This window comes from Juglans regia, chromosome 6 (genome assembly GCF_001411555.2).
Source record: "Juglans regia cultivar Chandler chromosome 6, Walnut 2.0, whole genome shotgun sequence".
Classification (NCBI taxonomy): Eukaryota; Viridiplantae; Streptophyta; class Magnoliopsida; order Fagales; family Juglandaceae; genus Juglans; species Juglans regia.
In genome coordinates this window covers 9381138-9399021 of record NC_049906.1, presented here as the reverse complement: position 1 = coordinate 9399021, position 17884 = coordinate 9381138, and the positions used below count along the sequence as shown (strand labels likewise).

The 17884-nt window shown below is 40.5% G+C and overlaps 1 long non-coding RNA gene across 1 annotated transcript; it reads left to right on the top strand.

Annotated features, from left to right (window-relative positions):
- Positions 1–9172: 9172 nt before the first annotated feature.
- On the top strand, positions 9173–17486 carry LOC109017842. Its single transcript, XR_004801667.1, has 5 exons — positions 9173–10292; positions 10538–10570; positions 10676–10746; positions 11726–11798; positions 17269–17486. It is a non-coding gene; the product is annotated as an uncharacterized LOC109017842 (long non-coding RNA).
- The last annotated feature ends 398 nt before the right edge of the window (positions 17487–17884 follow it).

Below are 17884 nucleotides of genomic sequence, written 5' to 3'. Positions count from 1 at the left end.
CCTAGCCTTTTCTTTTTCTCCCTAGTGCCGCACCCTTCTCTTTCTTTCTGTTCTTTTTTCTTTTCTTCTTCTTCTTCCTTCCTCCTCCTGTGGCTCGTGAACTCCACCATTGGCAGTCAGCTTTGCCACGCATGCATCGAGCACGAACCTCCACCATCAACTGGCCCACCTCTCTTATTCCCCAATCCGAGTGCCCATTTTCTTTGATCTTCTTCCACTCCCTCTGCTCCCGAGCTCTCATCGGCCATGGTGAAGCCTTGCATGCACTGTCAGCCACTTGTCGCACGCGACGCGTGCATCGCTGATGAAGCCCATGCTGCCCTACACCCCCAATCGCAGTCGTGACTGCGATTGTCGAGACCCACTCCTCACCCTATAAAAAGGCTGACCTCCTCATCCCTCAAACCATCTCTCAATCGGCTTTCTCCCCTCTCAAAGTCATGTTCAAGCATTTCCCCACCCTCTGATTGGCATCCCAAAACCCTTAGTCTTATTTTTGCCCTAACACCACCTAGCGCCCCAGCTGTCTTTCGGTGGCCGCACAACCACCCCATGTACCCCACTTCCCTTTCCCGTCGTTCTCTTCCTTGAGTTCCACCCAATTCGTGAGCTAAAGCTCAATGTAGTTGTTGTCCCGTTGTGCTCCTCTGCACCCCACCGCGAAAATCCTCACCTTCACCCACTAGCACGTCAAACCTGCCATCTTCATTAAAACATTTTTGCCCCTCTGTTTTGTAGGTTTCACCATAGCCACCTCCTACCGCCACTGCTCCGCCGTGCTCCACGCCTCTAGATGCCACGACAGTAAGCCTTTATGCCTATTGCCTTGTGTTTCATTTTATCAAATGACCGGTTTTAATCTAATCAATTTGTCTTTTTGCATAGCGACGCGCCCACGCGTTCAATCGTAAAACCCCATAAACCATCACACACGATCGTCCAAAATATTTACCTTCCATGTTGTAAGTAACACTCCCCTGTGACCCTGGAATTTCTAACGTGAAATTATTGCTAGCTTTGTTGCAGTCTGGTTGTGTTTGAGTAGGGCCTTGGGTTCGGGGAAGTGTTGGGAATATTTGACGTAGTTGTGGTCGTAATTTGGGCCAAGGGCTGGATGGAGGATGAGAAATGCATGTAGTGGAATTTTTGAAACTTTGAATTTGTGACTGCTTTGTTGTTGTGTGATAAGCCATGCCATCCAATTAACTCTCTGTCATGCATCTGTATATTACTGTTATTGGTATTTGCCATGATTTATTCAACTGTGCTATGTTCTATGTTACGCTGTGTAATCTGAAACCTAAGTTTTGGGTAAATATATATGTTGTGTGGATGCGTGCGTGTCACAACCCCAAGCCAAGATGGGGTATTATTTCGGAGGAGCTCCTCTGGTCATTTTGGAGCATGTAAAATTGAGTGACTTCTCCTGGGCTGTCGTCAGGCGACGTCAGACTCTACCAAGAAGGTAATGCTCTTGGTACGAGTATGGAGCCCTTTTGCTGGCAGAGTTGGGCATCGCTCGTAACAAAGTCACACACGCGGTATGTGGGTGGTCCCGAGTGGAGACCATGGTGTACACGTAATAAATGGTTGTGTTTGGGTACAAATGGAAGTTTTGGAGTGCACAACTATAATTAAATGAGTTTTGGGAAGGTGGTAAAAATGGCTATTTTGAGTAGTTGCTTTCACAACTACTAAACATGTTTGCTTGTATAATTTCCTGCTTGAATCTCTTTGTTGTTATTCTATTGATTTATTTAGTGAGATTGTGAAATCTCATTGTGGTATTCCTACCTACAGTTCTATTTCATGGAATCGCTAACCTCTTGGATGACTTTAATTCGTGTTGTATTGTTGTTAAACTTTCTGGTACTTAATTTCTGACCGCCTTATATTTTTCCGTTGCGTAATTATGATGTACACAGTTTGCCTGTTTGCATACACTTGCACAATACGATGAGATGTATAGTTTGTGTAGTCATCATCCCTGTATCACGAGTTCCACCAAACTGCATGTGGGGGTCGAGGGCGCTACACATAACGACACCAAAGGACCTTTCCTAAATTTCTCTAGTGTATTGAGAGATACGTGAGGCCATGAGAGATTGTAAAATCTCCCATTATAATGGATTTCGCTCCCAAACAACTCATGGATGTAGGCATTATGTCAAACCACTTAAATTCCTATTTCTTTCTTTATTTATTTTTATTCGCTTATTTGTTATTTATTTCATGGATGAATGCAACGAATATCGTATCAATGCTTGAATCTTCATCGTGAGTCGGGAATCATTATTTCATTCTTTCTGGTCTGTTGTGCAAATTTATACATTAACAGTGATGTAAGATTGCTGAGTAAAATAACTCATACACGCCTTGGATCACATCGTCTCTAGCCAGCCAACCTCTTTTAAGGTATGACCCCAACTCCGAATTCTAATTTGACTCAAGTTTCATCAATATTTGAACTCTAACTTGGTCTAGTTTCAAACTCCAAAAGTTTTGAGTCCAATTGAGCGGACTTGAAAAAACCTAGTTTTTGCATAGCCTTGGCCCTAGCGCTTATAGAGTATAGCGAAGTAATTAAACGAGTTCTCAAACCAATACTTACACACACACACACACACACAGAGTGATGTAGGCAATTCTGATTGTGATAATAAAGCGAGTCAGTGATCGACTTAAACTTACAAACGATCACATGTACATATAATTAGAAATTAACAGGAATTAAAAACCCTCACTACAACAGCGTTCGAAAACCTGGACTTTCTCTTAGTTTTTGCTGATATAGTTACATTTAGAGGCATAGGCAACAAGGAGTTTCAACTCCATTTTAATATCGATGTACCCATTTTTATCTTGATCAGCATGACCAAACGCATCCTTAGCTCTAAACCAAGGCCAACGTGATCCGAGTTCTTCGAAGGCTGCGATCAGCTCTAGCCACGAAAGTTTGCCATCTCCATTGATATCGTGCTTCTTGAAAACATTGGTTAACTCTTCCTCGGTGTAGGGAACTTTACCCTTAGATACCATTTGCGGAAAGGATGAAAGGTTAAACGGCAACCGAACCATCTTAATTATAAGGGACCACGACGAAGTCTAGGAGAGACTTTAGGGTGAAGACGTTAATTAAGGGATTGCTTGCTCTATGTTGAGCCTTTAACGTCGTTGCATCCTTAATGCTATCTATATATAGGGTACAGCAACCTAGCTAGCACTAACTTTTTTCCCTTACAATTATCGTTCTCAATTATAAAGTTGGAAATATCTTTAAGAGTAACGTTAGATATAGTTTTAAGGTGAGCAAGTCTCGCACACTCTATTTGAAAAATGTTGGAGTTGACCATTAAAAAAATAATTTTTTATGTGGGTACAAAATTTATCAACTTTTTTGAAATGAGCACACATAACTTGCACATCTTAATACTACAAATATCATTTCTCTATTTCTAATTAATGAAGAGACAAAATTACATTGATTGGTTTTTGAATTATATAGAATAGTTCTAAAAGAGTTGTAAATGTATCGATTATCACCTGAGTATAATTTCACAACTTTCAACTTTTTGGTCGTTCATGGGATCGTCTTTATTGTTGGATGGGTATATATTCCAATCTGATTTTTTGATTTGAACGCATCCTCCATTGATCAGTTATTTGGACGTATAAAGTGTGTGCCAAAGATAAGAATCTCCTAGCAAGAATTATCCATACCCAAACATTTTTTTCACAATTAAAGGTAGAAATAGTCTGATATTTTGTCGTGGTTGTCAATTGTGATGAATATATATTGATTGATAGATTCCTACTCTTGAACAGGATTTAGTTGTTTGGAGAGAACCTTGTTCGTCCTGAGCCATAGAAGATCCAAAGAACATTACCTAAGAAGTACAATGATATAGTGATTGTCACTATATATACATGATGGCTACAACAGGAGCTTAACTTTACAAGAGAGTAGATTTCAAAATAATCGGATTGGACATAAACTGGAAAAACCAAAAGTTTCAGTTTCGATTATGAATTGGTTCGTATAGGTTTTTAAATTTTCAAAACCGATGTATATTAGTTTTGTTTCGAAATTTGTCAAAAACTGGACCGATTAGCCCCTGAGCACAACAAATTAAGAAGCTGAAGATTTTTTTTTTTCTTTGACTCAAAAAGTGGAAAATAACAGGTAGAAATTTTCGAAAACAAAATTAGTTCAAGCTAGGTAACTATTATTTTCTAAGCACAACCCAAAAGCTGCTAAATTGGCCCTTGAAAATGAAAAATGTATCTATCAAAGTAAAGTTACGGAATAATGCTCATGGACCTTATATATATATATTGCTAACTATTCCCTCGTGACCAGATTCTACGTAATTGGAGTGGTAATATTGTATATAGTTGGGTGCTAGCTATAATTGATACGTATTATATATGAAAAAGATTCTAGAGACCATGATCACTCATGAAACTAGGTTTCTTTTATGAGTACTCGTGCTCCACCCGTCCGAGAATGGATCTTGATAAGATCATTTGGCTTTTTATTTATTTATTTATTATTTTTTTCTATTCATTTTTTTTTTATACTCTTAAATTAAAAAGAATTCACAACATCATAATTTCTTAATCGCTAAGAAATAAAAAATAAAAAATTATTGAAACCCGCGTCGGGAGCCATTTGTCGGGACAAGTAGCATTATTCTTCTTTTATTTTTTATTTCTTAGTTTGGAGGGAAGTTATAATACATGATGCCTTTCCACAAAATATTAGTCGTATTAAGTACCGCACTAGTCTTCAATGTTCAATGATTCTAGCTAGCTTTGGAAAAAGGAAAATGAAAAGAGTGAATAATTGTAGTAGTAGACCCCACAAAACTTTAATATCACGTGGAACAAGCAGCATCCAATTCGTAGGCAGCAAGCGTTGATAAGCCTTTCTATCTGCGTCGATCTCTTGTGGCCGGCCAAGACTACTATCACTTTCTTTGCTTCGTTTTTGGATCAGAAACCCACTATCACTTTCGAGGCGTATTAACATATATAATAGGTGTTTGCTGATGAAAGAGTAATATCTATGTCATACAAAAGTTTACGAATCAATCAACGTGATGATGATATATATTCTTATCAAATGTAATGTTGCATGTTTTAGTCTATCAAGTTAAACTTTTCTTGCATTTCATCCAAATTGTTACCATAATTCTTTCATTGTCTTAGTCTTTCTGTACAGACCCCTCTAGCTAGCTAATTACATATGTACATCTGTGTTGGGTATGAAATAAATGGTCTAGCGCTCATTAGAAGCAAGTTACTAGGGATAAAAGGAAAGTTGACTAGGGGTGAGCACCGACTTAATCGGAGTTGGATTCTCCTAAATCCAACTCCGGATTGTGTAGGCTTCAACAAGTAGGATTCGGAGTTAGACTTCGCTTGGAGACATATGATATAAAAGAAATATGACAATGTTGAATGTACATATGACTCTCTCAAAATGAAGATAGAAAAATGATAAAGAAACAACTCGATCTTTAACTTGTAAAACTTTAATTTTACAACCCTATTTAAATGGAAGATCATGCTTTTCAGCAATGATCCATTTATTTTCTTTGTGGGTCCTAATGATCAATCTGCAAAAGAAGTAGATGCCCGCGTATAATTTGTTCCATTGATCTAAAAGTGCCACCTCTACACAAATGCATCTTTACCCACATTTGGAGACATGTGGCTCAGAAGAGATATTTAATTTCCTTCTCTTAGATTATTCTCTTTCCTAATTTGCTAATTTATTAAAGTCTTTACTGGTTTTGAATTATTGGCTGGTTAGGTTCTATATATATAGAGTACTATACTTCCTTATAATGTTCACACCATAGCCAAATAGACCCTTATATCTGTTCTTCTTTGCGAACCCCATTAGTAATCAAACTCCAAATTACACCAAATATTATGTCTTTTGGTTTAAAGTTGGTAGATAAAATCAGGCCCTTAGGTTATGTTGGAATAAAAATGAAATGTAATAAATTAAGTATAAAGAAAAGAAAACGTCAAAGGTACGTGTTTTTGGTTTCAAGATGGGGAGTTCTTAATTTGCTCTTGAGTTTTAGACGTATTTTAATCATGTGCAATATTAAGGCAATGTAGCACGTTTCTTTGGCACAGCACAACCTCATAGAGAATGTTCAGAAAAATAGTCTACAGCCTCCTTCTAGAACATAGACCTCTAACAGAAAAATATTCTTGTACAGCTGTCCATATTTGATTGGTCAATGTCCAGAGTCTGTTATGTACTAAGATTATAAATATGTACACTGTTATGTATGAAGGAAAGGCAGTAATGAGAAATTGAGAACGTTTACTGAGTTTGTCCAGTGGTGCGCATTTCTTCAAACATCTCTCCTTCAACATTTCTTTTCTTTGTTTCAATATGGTATCAGAGCCTAAGACCATCATCTATACATCGTATCCATGGAGTCCCTAGGAAAAAATTCCACCCCTTCCGCAACTCCCTCCATCATCAACACTACCGCCCATCTAGTCACTATTAAACTCAATATTCATAACTTCATTCTCTGGAAAGCACAAATAGTGTCGTTCCTCAATGGTCATCAACTTTATGGTCACGTAGATGGCACCATTCCCTCCCCCACAGCCTTTCTTGATGGTTCTCCCAACCCAGCACATACCGAATGGGTGCTTCGAGGCCAATTTATTATCTCTGCCATTAATTCCTCCTTATCAGACTCAGTTCTTGCTCAAGTATTAGACTGTCATACCTCACATGAAGTATGGACGACTTTACAAAATCTTTTCCAAGCACAATCTTCTGCCCATGTAGTTCACACTTAGCATCAACTTGCAACTTTGAAAAATGGGTTAGAATCGGTTTTCGAATACTATAACAAAGCTAAAGCTCTCTCTTCCTCCCTCAATGCCGCGGGCCATACTCTCTCTGATCAAGAATTTTTAGTTTATCTTCTTGCGGGACTTGGGACTGATTATGAGTCCCTCGTCACCTCTCTCACCACCAGACCTGAACCACTTTCCTCCCACCAGATATATAGCTTCCTTTTAAACCATGAATCGTGCCTTGCTCACCAAACTTAGTCTTTGTTTTTCGGATCTCCTCTTGCTGCTCATTACACAGTTCACACTCCATCACTGCTTGGTTCTCCTTTTAGGGGTCGTGGTTCTACTGCTCGAGGTGGACGAAGGGGTCGAGGAGGGGGTTGATCTGGATTCCATAGTCATCGCGAGGGTCCCTCATCTGGTAACTCATTTACTGCTCGATCTAACTCTCGTCCATTATGTCAAGTGTGTCACAAGTCAGGCCACACAGCCATTACCTGCTATCACCACTTCAACCAGTCATACCAGGCTTCTCCTCCATCCTCCTTTTCTGCCAACTACACAGCTCTTCCACAAAATCAAGCTCCGCCCGCCAGTTGGTTCCCGGATACTGCTGCGAGTCGTCACTTCACACCCGACTTGTCCTTCTTGAATCTGGATTCAATCTCATACCAGGGATCCGACTCTGTCAGCATTGGAGATGGGTCTTCTTTGTCGATTCAACATGTTGGCTCGGCTCAAATCCACTCCCCTTCTGGCAAATTTCTCCTACACAAACTTTTACATGTTCCCTTAATTTTTAAAAATCTCCTTTTTGTCCGTCAGTTCTATATTGATAATGGTGTGTTTTTTGAATTTCACTCTCATTTTTTTTGTGTGAAGGATCTGCGTTCCCAGGAGGTTCTTCTACAGGGCCCTGTTAAGGTTGGTCTCTACGTCTTGCCATCCACCACCACTCTCTCCACTTCTGCATTGTCTTCCTCTCCTCAAGCTTGCATCGATATTAGAACATATGTTCAGAACTGGCATCAAAGGCTTGGTCACCCTTCTTCTCAGACCACCTCTTTTATCCTTAGTCGTTTTCAGTTGCCCCTTACATCTCAAAGAGGGTTCCTTCAGTGCTCTGCTTGTAATGAAGCCAAGGCTCATGCCTTGCCCCATCCCATGTCCCTTTCTCAGTCCATTGGGCCGTTTGAATTACTTGTTTTGGATGTATGGGGTCCGGCCCCAACATTATCTTCTAATTCATGTCGTTATTACTTATCTATCATAGATGACTTTTCCAAGTTTATCTGGTTTTTTCACATGCAGCTCAAGTCTAATGTTTCTACTCTCCTTCTTGCTTTCCTTAAATTTGTTAAAAATACCTTTAAAAAAAATTTGGTCTCGGTTCAAACCGATTTTTCCTCTCAATGTCTTTCAAAAATATTGGGATCACACATCGTATCACGTGTCTGCACTCTCATCAACAAAATGAGAGTGTTGAACATAGTCATTGTCATATCGTAGAAACTGGTTTATCCTTACTTTCCCATGCCTCCATGCCTCAAAGTTACTGGGCCGAAGCTTTTCAGACTGCCACTTTTTTAATTAATCGCATGCCCACACCTATACTGGACTATAAATCTCCATATGAAAAATTGATGGGCCACTCACCTGATTATCCGAGGATAAATATATTCTTTTTTATAAATATATTTTTACACATTTGATTATTTATTTTCAACTTATTTAGTACCACACATGTAAATGGTTAACCGAAAAAATTGGACCGGACATTAACCGGAAAAACTAAAAGTTTCAATTTCGAAGATGAATTGGTCCGTATTAGTTTTTAAATTTTCAAAACCAATGTATATCAGTTTTTTTTCAAAATTTTTCAAAAATTGGACCGATTACCCCTCTAGCACAACAAATTAAGAAGTTGGAGATTTGATGATAGCCTGAGGTTAAATCAAATTTTGAAAAAAACCTTAGTACCGAAGAGCTCATGATGTAATTCATCAATGACAAGTATGAGAAATTTGTCTTTGATAATTTCTTGATTCAAAGCTTTGCAGTCCATACACATTCTCCAGCTTCCATCAGCCTTCTTGACTAATAATATTGGTGAAGATAATGGACTTTGGCTTGGCCTTTAAACCCGATTCTTCAGCAATGCTTGTACAATCTTCTTAATCACGATTTTCTAATAATGAGGGCCGGCCCTCTATAAGGTCTAACTGACCAGAGCAATCCCTTCTTACAATACAATTTGGTGGTCAAATGATCTTGGTGGTGCTAGTCCTACTGGTTCCAAAAAAACTCGTTGAAACTCCTGAAGCACCTCTCTACCACTTTAGCATAAACTTCATCCACTTTCTTACTATTTTCTACTGCTATTAACTCTAGTACTGACCATGTCTGTTTCAACGCAAAGGAAGATTTTAAATGTTTTCCAGTGGCTTCCATTAATATGTTTTCAGAGTTAAGGCCCTTTAGAGTAATTTACTTTCGGCCAGATGATCAATCCATAAGCATTTTCCCATGCACTTATATACACTCGGGGCATACTTATTACAAGAACTCAAAACGCAGTGTTTATAACATGATGTGTAAAACACAACAATCAAAACGTAAAACCCATTATTACATCCGTTCCTTTTACATGAGATGCACCATCCCAAAATGCCTCGTTTCATATTTTCTACTTTCCTCCTTTCCAGCCGTTAATACCGTTGCTCGCATCATAACACTCCCACAATGGAGGCTCAAGACTGTTAAGCCGTTATTTTGATATATATCTTGCTTGACCAAGAGTCGAGTAAGAGTCGAATTCACTCTCCCATTGGAATAATAGTACTAACCTTTCAAAATATGTGTCGGTTTTTAGGAATAAGGAACCAATAATCGGAAGGAAGCACGCAAAAAGTGGTCACATATATAACAAGATAACAGGCCGGACTTACACCCTCACTACAACAGCGACAATCTCAATAGATATCCCTTGCCGAGTGGAGCTAGCACGACTCTGGCCAACATGTCTAGCTTTAACCATACATGCATCATGTTATTGTTACTCATTCTTGTTTCTATTGATGATATATATAGTTGCAATTCGAGGCATAGTCAACAAGGGGTTTCAACTCCGTTTTGATATCGATGTACCCATTCTTATCTCGATCAGCCTGACCAAATCCCTTCATTGCTCTAAACCAAGGCCAACGTGATCCGAGTTCGTGAAAGGCCGCCTTCACCTCCGACCTCGAAAGTCTGCCATCTTTGTTGTCATCGTGCTTCTCGAAAATGGCCTTTAACTCCGCTTCAGTGCAGGGGACTTGATCACCCTTATATTTTCTTTGCTCAGAGTACTCTACCACAGTGGGGGGCAACCTACCCATTTTATAAGGGACCACGAAATCTTGTAGCGACTCTTGGGTGAAGATGTTAAAGGATTACTCGCTCTTGTCAAGGTTTAAATTAACACTACCCTCCTATATATAGAGTGCTAGCTGCACTCTTTATTTATTTTTCTTTAAATTATGCTTCTTAATATGCAAGTTTTCCAACTGAAAATATGATCAGGAGATTCTGCAGTCAAGAAAAGTTTATAATATATCTATAAATAATTCGATGAGATAGGAATTTTAATTTTCTTCTTTTTCTTCCAACTTTTTGGTCATTCGTGGGAGTCTTTTTCCTTGCATGCCTATTCCAGTAAGCTTCTTCGATACAAGTGGCCCCAAATCAGGTGAGTAATTATATATATTCTTCACTTGAAACCCCTATTTTTAACATTCCAACTGTGATCACTACTTCATTGCTTGATAGATTCTTACTATTGAAGATGATTTAGGTGTTCCGAGAGAACTTATCGCCCGTGAGACAGTGAGAATCCATATAACTTTGATGGGGCGGGAATCATAGGTAAGATATCGAGTAATACTGTATACTATATTCTTATCTCACTTCTATCATATGATTCTGATGTTCTATTTTCTATCAACCATTAGATCGATCAACTCTTTTTATAAAAGGAAAAAAAAAAAAATTCAATATTTAGTTGGTTGTACGCTACAAGAAAATAGGTCATTTCTAATGATTTTAAGATCGTCACAAAAAATTAATGATTTAATTTTCATTTCGTTGGTATTTTTTTTGCAAAATTGGGAAAAGCTAATTATTTCGTTGGTATTTTTTTTGCGAAATTGGGAAAAGCTAATTATTAGGGAAAATGGTACTGTTTACGTTTTGTAATATAAACCAGTTTTCGTTACTTTAAATATAAAATATGTAGAACTCACATAAAAAATAATTAATTTTATGATAATAGGGGTTTTTAAAGAGAATACAGAAGATTTAGACACATTAAAACTAGAACTAATTAATATTACTCACATTAGAAATATAACTCCTGGTCCCGTCAAAGGGGCACCGGGGCTATTATTATTTTTTTAATTCAGATGTTTTTAGTTTAAGGCTTATGTTTACGTGGCAATGGCTCCGTTAGTTGGTGGGCATGACATTTGTATGATATAGACTATTTTAACATTTACTCTAATACTAACAAAAAAGACACGAAAAATAATTAATGAACCGGCTTATTTAAAGGCAAGGAAATATAGACTAAAAAAGTAAATCAAATTCTTAGGACCCTAATTAGAACAACTTCAAATAGAAATATTCTAAAAATAACTTTCGAATTGCATGCCTTATTTATGTTTAGCTAAGTGAAAGCAATAATACTATATCATCTGTGTCGTTGAGCTCACAATTTTAGTTATATGCATGCTTACTCCTTCTCGTTGACATTAGGCATATATAGATGATGAAAAATTATACTCTACAATCCTATGCCATACATCCACTAAGAGAAAAAAAATAAAAGAATTCTTCTACTCTGCAGGTATGTGATTGTCGGGGTCAAATCAGCAGCTTAAAACTTATCTCCAGGACAAAGCCGAAAATCAATCCAAGAGGTAAGACTAAGAAGAGAGAAAGAAAGTTGATACATACTCTTTAAAGGAAAATGTTTCACAAGGCAAGTTTAACTCAATCACTCCAAAGAAAATAGACCTTTATATAAGGAGGAGATCCCCACAAATCTGACAGGCTCGCCATAGAAGCTCTATATGCCAAACTCCATATAAGGAGGAGATCCCCGAGGGAGCTTTCCCCCTACTTCCCAACTGTCAAAAATTGCGAACCAAATGGGGGGGAGCCGCTAGAGGATTGGGAGCCTAGAGAGGATACCGTCGACTGCCACCTGACCAGTTGGCTCATTTTGCTGCCTTCAAGGAGGAATTCGACCACGAAAGCTCTTCCTTGAGTTGGCAGACCACCAGTTGTCACTTTCTTTCACCATCAAGAAGGTCCCCAACCATGGAGGCTTCGCTCACCATCAGCCCTCACCACCATCACCGAAACTTGCTGCAGGAGCTGCCTGACGCCAATACTACAACATACTCGCCAACCCAACCTAACCATGAGCTCGTGGAACCACCCACGGCCATGCTGTGAACCTCTAGCCGCCATGGCTTCGCCAACCATACTCCTCCACGGTAGCTCTGAATCGAAACTAGGCAACTCTGCCGAAGCTAACACCACCGCAATACACCTCGCTACCCTCATGGCAAGCTACATCTCTTCAGCCACATCCGTGTAGCTCACATGACCCTTGGCAGTCGACCGCACAGCGTTTCCTACTGTCGCGAAGGAACTCCCAACCCAAAAGTCATAGGCGGATTCGAATGAACCATGCACGTGCAAGAAGTCACCCAATGCAACACCTTGCCAAAAACTCAACAGTCTCCACCGTGCAAGACCAACACCTTGGGCAACCAACCAGACCAATGTCTATCGGCGAGCAAAAACTCAACTTTCCCCATAGCAAGAACTCAATATCGAACACTGCCAAAACCTGTTGTATGGTGCCATGGTAATCCCCTAGTTTTATGATACCAAAGCCTGGCACTCTCAACTGCCATGCACCTCCACTACCATACCTCTCTATGGCTACCACGACAGACTTCATCCCCGTGTAGCAACTTCATGCCAAGAAAACTCAGAAACTATCATCCCCCTGGCTAGATGGCGTGCAACAACCATGAAGCAAGCAGATGTGGGACTCTACCAGTGGAGCCTCAGTGGCAACACCACAACAAGTTGTGGCAACCAACGTGCATCACCTTGCCACCGACATGGCAAGTTGTGTAGTGCCTCGCCAAGCAATGGTGACCAACGTGAAGCACCATGTGGCGGGCAACAACCTCACCAAGCAGTTCACTACCCATGGTGGGCGATGAAGCATGGTGGGCAACTGATCGTGGCGAACAACCCATTGTGGCGAGCAACTAATCGTGGCGAGAAAGAGCATCTGATGGAGTAGGTGAAAGGCAACGAACCCAACCATCAAAAGTGCGCAAAAAATTTATAAATCAAATAATTTTGTTTCAGAGCAAATATTCAGGAACATGGAGACAAAACTATTGCACTTTAATTGCTCAGGTGTCTAGGCTCAACCATGAGTCCCAATTCATACAAGCAGAGCAAAAACATATGCAGAACATCAACTATGAAGCCCATCTCAGGCACCACTCAAGCATTTCAATTTGGTGTCATCATAATAGATTGCTTAGAATTGCGGGCACCCTTGACCTTCATCATGCCCTCGCAAAATAGCACAAGTTTATAAATCTCAAACTTGTAATTTGTATTACACTAACCTATTTGGATTTTTGTGACAACCTCTGAGGATGGTCGAACTCAGCATCCCGCCACAATAGTGTGGTTGAGCACCCCCACAAAGACCAATGCTGAGTCCAAAAACTAGCCGTGACCAAATGGGCATGCAGGTCAAAAGATCTTGCGACCCCGCAAACACTAATCATCAGTCCAAAAACTAGCGGTGACCAAATAGGTGCTAAGCTCAAAAGACCTCGTGACCCCCCAAACACCGAAGATGATTGCAAAGACTCGTGGTGAACAGGGCGCACATGTCACAAAACCTCGTGACCCTCACCATCAAAATAGGCAAGAAAGGTTAGGGACCACCCGACCCCACTCACACCTCGCCAAGAGTCAACAAGTGGGATAAGTCATCAAATTGCCCGACCTCCCTCGTGATGAGCCAATAGGCAAGAAAGGACAATGACCGCCTAACCTCCCATGCTCCCAATAGGCTGGCATCTCTCTGGATAGCCCAACCTCTCTCACCTGGACAACAATACATGCACAACATCTTCTCCAGCATACTTTGAGTGTTTACGTTCGTGCCCCAACCATCGCCAGAGGATTACCTTCTGGAACACCAAGCTCCGGAATTCCCTCATGCGGGTTTCATTTGGGAACGAGTCGACGAGCTCGGAAACTGCTTAATGTGGACTTAGGGAGTCGACGGGCTTCCTGGTCACTCAAGAGTGGGTCATTGCAAACAAACTCTTACATCAACCCCAAAATGGGAACATCAAATGAAAATTTACACCAAAGGGTAGAAAGTCCTTTACTACCAACACGCCGCAAAAATGATCATGGAAATGCACACAAAAAATCAATCATAGAAATATGCACTGTTTGCCAGCAATCAGATAAACATACAGAAACAAATGCAAACCGAAGCTTCACACTTGCACCTTATGCGGTCGAACACATATCCCGCCAGAGCCGAGCTCCATGCTCGCACTTAATGCTGTTGAGCACATCTCCGGCCAAATTCGAGCTTTGTGCTCCTAGTTAATGTTGTCAAGCACATCTCCCACCCAAGCAGAGCTCTATGCTCACACCTAATGCAGTCGTACATCTCACGCCAAAGCAGAGCTTCGTGCTCACACCTAATGTGGTCGAATACATCTCCCGCCTATCACTCCAAGCTGAGCTCTTTACCGCTTAGCATAAAAAAAATCAAAAACCAGAGACCAATTTTTAAAATTCATTCTGCAGATTATTGACTTGAAGATTCTCAAGGCCTTCTTGTTAAGCAAATCAACCTTAAGAATTGTGGGCATCTTTAGGGGTCAAATCCATAGCCTATAATTTAGCCCCAGGGTAAAGCCAAAAATCAAGTCAAGATATAAGGCTAAGAAGAGATAAGATAAGTTGACTCAAACTCCTAAAAGAAAAAAGATTTAGAATCCTAAAAGGAAAAGGCTTCACATGACAAGTTGGACTCAATTACTCTAAGGAAATAGAATTTTATATAAGAGGTTCACCATAGAAACTCCCTACGCTAAATGCCACCACACATAGTGTGAGACACCAAAAATTTAGTGTGTTTTATTTTTTTATTGTGTTTTATTATTTTCTTTAAAGGTATATTTGTTTTATGAGCCCAATTGGTTGGTTGTGGATTTTGCGTTTTTATAGGTGTTGTGGGCCAAAGCTTAGGTCTGAAAAAGAGGAAAAGTATGCCCATCCCGTGTGCTAGCTTGGAGCCCAGCCCCCTTCTTAAAAAAAGCCACCATTTAGTGGCTTGGGAAGTGAATTCTTTCCCCCCGGAATGACGTTGTTTTGGCGTGTAGAATGAAAACCCTAGCCTTTTCTTTTTCTCCCTAGTGCCGCACCCTTCTCTTTCTTTCTGTTCTTTTTTCTTTTCTTCTTCTTCTTCCTTCATCCTCCCGTGGCTCGTGAACTCCACCATTGCCAGTCAGCTTTGCCACGCATGCATCGAGCACGAACCTCCACCATCAACTGGCCCACCTCTCTTATTCCCCAATCTGATTCCCATTTTCTTTGATCTTCTCCCACTCCCTCTGCTCCCGAGCTCTCATCGGCCATGGTGAAGACTTGCATGCACTGTCAGCCACTTGTCGCACGCGACGCGTGCATCGCTGATGAAGCCCATGCTGCCCTACACCCCCAATCGCAGTCGTGACTGCGATTGTCGAGACCCACCCCTCACCCTATAAAAAGGCTGACCTCCTCATCCCTCAAACCATCTCTCAATCGGCTTTCTCCCCTCTCAAAATCATGTTCAAGGATTTCCCCACCCTCTGATTGGCATCCCAAAACCCTTAGTCTTATTTTTGCCCTAACACCACCTAGCGCCCCAGCTGTCTTTCGGTGGCCGCACAACCACCCCATGTACCCCACTTCCCTTTCCTGTCGTTCTCTTCCTTGAGTTCCACCCAATTCGTGAGCTAAAGCTCAATGTAGTTGTTGTCCCGTTGTGCTCCTCTGCACCCCACCGCGAAAATCCTCACCTTCACCCACTAGCACGTCAAACCTGCCATCTTCATTAAAACATTTTTGCCCCTCTGTTCTGTAGGTTTCACCATAGCCACCTCCTACCGCCACTGCTCCGCCGTGCTCCACGCCTCTAGATGCCACGACAGTAAGCCTTTATGCCTATTGCCTTGTGTTTCATTTTATCAAATGACCGGTTTTAATCTAATCAATTTGTCTGTTTGCATAGCGACGCGCCCACGCGTTCAATCGTAAAACCCCATAAACCATCACACACGATCGTCCAAAATATTTACCTTCCACGTTGTAAGTAACACTCCCCTGTGACCCTGGAATTTCTAACGTGAAATTATTGCTAGCTTTGTTGCAGTCTGGTTGTGTTTGAGTAGGGCCTTGGGTTCGGGGAAGTGTTGGGAATATTTGACGTAGTTGTGGTCGGAATTTGGGCCAAGGGCTGGATGGAGGATGAGAAATGCATGTAGTGGGATTTTTGAAACTTTGAATTTGTGACTGCTTTGTTGTTGTGTGATAAGCCATGCCATCCAATTAACTCTCTGTCATGCATCTGTATATTACTGTTATTGGTATTTGCCATGATTTATTCAACTGTGCTATGTTCTATGTTACGCTGTGTAATCTGAAACCTGAGTTTTGGGTAAATATATATGTTGTGTGGATGCGTGCGTGCCACAACCCCAAGCCAAGATGGGGTATTATCTCGGAAGAGCTCCTCTGGTCATTTGGGAGCATGTAAAACTGAGTGACTTCTCCTGGGCTGGCGTCAGGCGACGTCAGACTCAGCCAAGAAGGTAATGCTCTTGGTACGAGTCTGGAGCCCTTTTGCTGGCAGAGTTGGGCATCGCTCGTAACAAAGTCACACACGCGGTATGTGGGTGGTCCCGAGGGGAGACCATGGTGTACACGTAATAAATGGTTGTGTTTGGGTACAAATGGGAGTTTTGGAGTGCACAGCTATAATTAAATGAGTTTTGGGAAGGTGGTAAAAATGGCTATTTTGAGTAGTTGCTTTCACAACTACTAAACATGTTTGCTTGTATAATTTCCTGCTTGAATCTCTTTGTTGTTATTCTATTGATTTATTTAGTGAGATTGTGAAATCTCATTGTGGTATTCCTACCTACAGTTCTATTTCATGGAATCGTTAACCTCTTGGATGACTTTAATTCGGGTTGTATTGTTGTTAAACTTTATGGTACTTAATTTCTGACCGCCTTATATTTTTCCGTTGCGTAATTATGATGTACACAGTTTGCCTGTTTGTATACACTTGCACAATACGATGGGATGTATAGTTCGTGTAGTCATCATCTCGGTATCACGAGTTCCACCAAACTGCATGTGGGGGTCGAGGGCGCTACAGATAACGACACCAAAGGACCTTTCCTAAATTTCTCTAGTGTATTGAGAGATATGTGAGGCCATGAGAGATTGTAAAATCTCCCATTATAATGGATTTCACTCCCAAACAACTCCTGGATGTAGGCATTATGTCAAACCACTTAAATTCCTGTTTCTTTCTTTATTTATTTTTATTCGCTTATTTGTTATTTATTTCATGGATGAATGCAATGAATATCGTATCAATGCTTGAATCTTCATCGTGAGTCGGGAATCATTATTTCATTCTTTCTGGTCTGTTGTGCAAATTTATACATTAACAGTGATGTAAGATTGCTGAGTAAAATAACTCATACACGCCTTGGATCACATTGTCTCTAGCCAGCCAACCTCTTTTAAGGTATGACCCCAACTCCGAATTCTAAGTTGACTCAAGTTTCATCAATATTTGAACTCTAACTTGGTCTGGTTTCAAACTCCAAAAGTTTTGAGTCCAATTGAGCGGACTTGAAAAAACCTAGTTTTT